The sequence below is a fragment of the Cebus imitator genome, unplaced genomic scaffold (genome assembly GCF_001604975.1).
Source record: "Cebus imitator isolate Cc_AM_T3 unplaced genomic scaffold, Cebus_imitator-1.0 Scaffold16, whole genome shotgun sequence".
In the NCBI taxonomy this organism is placed as follows: Eukaryota; Metazoa; Chordata; class Mammalia; order Primates; family Cebidae; genus Cebus; species Cebus imitator.
Genome location: NW_016107331.1, coordinates 866,648 through 870,725, shown reverse-complemented (window position 1 = coordinate 870,725; position 4,078 = coordinate 866,648). Strand labels below are relative to the sequence as shown.

General features: G+C 46.7%; 1 protein-coding gene and 1 pseudogene across 1 annotated transcript in view; both read left to right on the top strand.

Annotated features, from left to right (window-relative positions):
* The window catches only part of SERINC5 (serine incorporator 5), a 130,011-nt gene that overhangs the window by 21,224 nt on the left and 104,709 nt on the right, over window positions 1–4,078 (top strand). The window lies entirely within an intron of this gene.
* On the top strand, window positions 1,388–1,482 carry LOC119468330 (annotated as a pseudogene).

The following is a 4,078-nucleotide window of genomic DNA, read 5'->3' as shown; positions in this document are numbered from 1 at the left end:
AGATAGATTCTCGCTCTCTTGCCCAGGCTGGAGTACAGTGGTGCTATCTTGGCTCACTGCAACCTTTGCTTCCTGGGTTCAAGCGATTCTCCTGCCTCAGCTTTCTGAGCAGCTGGAATTACAGGAACGCGCCACCCCATCCGGCTAATTTTTGTATTTTTAGTAGAGACAGGGTTTCACCATGTTGGTCAGGCTGGTCTTGAATTCCTGACCTCGTGATCTGCCCATTTTGGCCTCCCAAAGTGCTGGGATTATAGGCATGAGCCACCACACCCTGCCTTATGGTTTTATAAATGTTAAATGGTTAAGAAATACATAAGTACTATGGTAAATTTGGCATTATATTTGAAAAAGACTTGAAATTACCTTCTGGAAATTGGTGTGGAGAGTTAGGTTTTTGAGCAGTTGAGAAGCAGCGGGAGGAGGGTTATCTGGAATTGGATGGAAAGTGATAACATCAGATGTGTTTGGTGTGACTCATTGAGCTGAGTTGTGTGCATTTTGTGTATTACCACGAAGCTCAGTGCATCTTGGTATGGTTTTCTGCTTTCACCTAGTGTGAAGGTCAGCAGATAGAATTGCACATCCTATTGTGCTCAGCTGTTCCCTAACATATCCATCCCGTTGTGGCAATTTTGTGTTTTCAAAGTAAGTATAGAATAAATAGCTCAGGAGTCTTGGACTTGCAGAGCTTCAGGAAGGCTGACCAAGCCTTGCTCCTGTTAGCTGTGTGAGGGAGGGAGCTGGCCCCACTGACTTCCTTTGGACCACCTCCCAGAAAATTGGTGCTGGAAGGGTCTTCTGCTCTTCTGACCCAGTTGTGCTCTATTTCTTCTACCATAATAAACAACTCGACACAGGAACTTCCTATCTTTGGAGGCAGCTGTACTTCACCCTTAGGGAGCTCTGGTTTAATTCTTCTTCCTGCTGGCCTCCCAAGGCTGCAGTGACTTGCCTGTATCCCAGGGAGGGATACAACTATTTTTATATAATAAATTTTTTTTTTTTTGAAATGAGTCTCACCGTGTGCTCTGTCACCCAGGCTGGAGTGCAGTGGCATGATCTCGGCTCATTGGGTTCAAGCGATTCTCCTGCTTCAGCCTCTTGAGTAGCTGGGATTACAGGCCTGTGCTACCACACCCAGCTAATTTTTGTACTTTTAGTAGAGACTGGTTTCAGCATGCTGGTCAGGCTGGTCTCAAACTCCTGACCTTGTGATTCACCCGCCTCGGCCTCCCAAAGTGCTGGGATTACAGGAGTGAGCCACCACGCCCAGCCTTATTTAATAAAGTTAAGAGGCAGAGTGGAAGGTGGGCATGGTCTGGCTCCCGGCTGATCGGGGACCGCAATTGGGTCAATGTTTCTGTTTCTGATTAGAAGAATCCAGTTTCTTTTGTAGTTCATAAGCATGATGATTGGGTTTTCATGCTTGTCTGTGAGATATGCCTCCCTCAAATCTTTTGGCACATTAGCCATCTGACATGAAAAAATAAAAAAAGAATCCCCAGTGTTCGTCCAAACCATAAACTGAAAATTGGGACATGCTGACAAAGGGGAATTGTGCCTCTGGGTATGAGAAATTTCACTCAGAAGCCAAAATATTAGACCTTTTAGCACACTCCAATAGTTTTAAGGATAATGGCCAGGCAGTTTGAAATTAGAACCATAGTGGGAAGTCTTTGGTTGGCAGCTAGCCAGAGAATGTCTCACAGCTGATGATGAGGTTTCTGATGGGCATGATGCCTGTTGCTCCAGGTCCTGGGTTGCCATTCTCAGATGGCTTATGGGCCGTCCATGGGGTTGTGCGAGTCTGGGAAGTCATGATCTAATTCTGGAGCTAGAAGGATCCTTAAGGCAGTGGCATATCCACCTCTCAAGTTATTTCCAGGAAACATCCTGTAGCACAGGGTGCAGGGTATCTTGCAAGGCCACGTAGCTAATCAGCTCATAGCAGGTATTGCCACTGCACTCTGTGGCTTTTGCTATTCTCCAGTGCCCAGTACACACTTGGCCTTTGGTAAATGATGAGAACGTGAATGAGTGGGTATTGGGCTTTTCCCAAAGATAGATAATCTGCTGTCTTTGCAGAGCAGTTCAACAAAGAATCCATAGCTATGGATTTTAAACACAGTCTTATGACTTGATTTGAATTTCAAATTGAATGTTTTTTTTTTTAGTTTTTTGAGGCAGAGTCTTGCTCTATCACCTAGGCTGGAGTGCAGTGGCACAATCTCAGCTCATGACATCTGCTGCCCTTTGCCTCCAGAGTTCAAGCTATTCTCCCGCCTCGACCTCCCAAGTAGTGGGATTATAGATGCCTGCCTCCATGTCTGGCTAATTTTTGTATTTTTAGTAGAGATGGGGTTTTGCCATGTTGGCCGGACTGGTCTCCAACTCCTGACCTCAGTCAGTCCACCTGCCTTGGCCTCCCAAAATGCTGGGATTACAGGTGTGAGCCACCATGTCCAGCTTTGGATTGGGTTTTTATGCTGTATTTTGTTGTAATAAAATCAGTTTACACTTTTTGTTCCCTTCCTTCTTTTAAACTCCCAAGCTGTTGCTTAAGTTATTTTCCAGAAAGTTCTGTTCTATGCATGAATGATAGAATTTAACAGAAAGCAGTTTTTAAGCCTGCACTATCTTACCATTAGCATAGTTGGTGGAAGTTGCAGGTTGAAGAGCTATGGGGCCATTTAGACAGAGCTAGTATAACCAGTGAGATACTTTATGCAAATCATTTTCCCCAGCAGCAGCTTCTGGTTGAAGGCTTTGAGAAGCATGAAGCTGTACATTATTTCCTTCTGGTGGGGCAGGGAGGAATGAGGTTTGCCATGGGATTGCTTTTTTTTTTTTTTTTTGGAGTCAGAGTCTGGCTCTGTCACCAGGCTGGAGCGCAGTGGTACAGTCTCGGCAGAGGGCCTACCAGGTTCAAGCCATTCTCCTGTCTTAGCCTCCCAAGTAGCTGGGACTACAGGCTTACACCACCACACCCAGCTAATTTTTTGTGTTTTTAGTAGAGACGGAGTTTCACCATGTTGGCACGATGGTCTCTTGAACTTGTGATCCACCCGCCTTTGCCTCCCAAAGTGTTGGGATTACAGGGGTGAGCCACTGTGCCCCGCCAGTTGCATATTTTTGGAAGCAAGAGGTCCAGCAGGGCTGAGTCTCTGACTTCTTTTTTTTACGGCAGGGGGTGTGGCAGATAGCAGGACTCAGTGCTTGAGAGGAACACCAATGCTCGTTCCATTTGCCCTTCATTATGGATTGTTTGAGGGTATTCTCTGATTATTTAGAGAACACTGGCAACTGGCGGGGAGGTGGCTCTTCCTTTTAATCCCAGTACTTTGGGAAGCTGAGGTGAGTGGATCACTTGATCCACTCAAGAGTTTGAGACCAGCCTGAGCCACATAGTAAAACCCCATCTCTACAAAAAAATACAAACATTAGCTAGGCGTGGTGGCGTGCGCTTGTAGTTCCAGCTATTCTGGAGGCCGACATGGGAGGATCACCTGAGGCTGAGGTTGAAGCTGCAGTGAGCCATGATTGTGCCACTGCACCGCAGCCTGGGTGACAGTGAGACCCTGTCTTTACAAAAAAAGAGAGAGAGAGAGAGAGAGAGAGAAAGCCCTCCTCTTCCGTTCTCACCATTATCCTTTCTCCTTTCCTGATGTTTGTAAAACACTTAGGGAGTCCTGTGCATAGGTGGTACTTACCCCAAGATGCCGGTAGCGCTCACCAGTCTTTGTGAAAACACTGCCCCTGCCTTTCTTACCAAGGATGTACCTGGCCCCTGGAGCATGCAGTGATACTGCTCAGAAAAGAAACACTGGGGCCAGCGCAGTGGCTCATGCCTGATAATCCACCACTTTTGGAGGCTGAGGCAGGCAGATCACCTGGGGTCAGGAGTTGAAGAATAGCCTGTCCAATATGGTGAAACCCTGTCTCTACAAAAATACAAAGAAGTTGAGCCCGGCATAATGGCGGGAGACTCACTTGAACTCGGGAGGCGGAGGTTGCAGCCAGCCAAGATTGCGCCATTGCACTCCAGCCTGGATGACAGAGCTAGACTGTCTCAAAA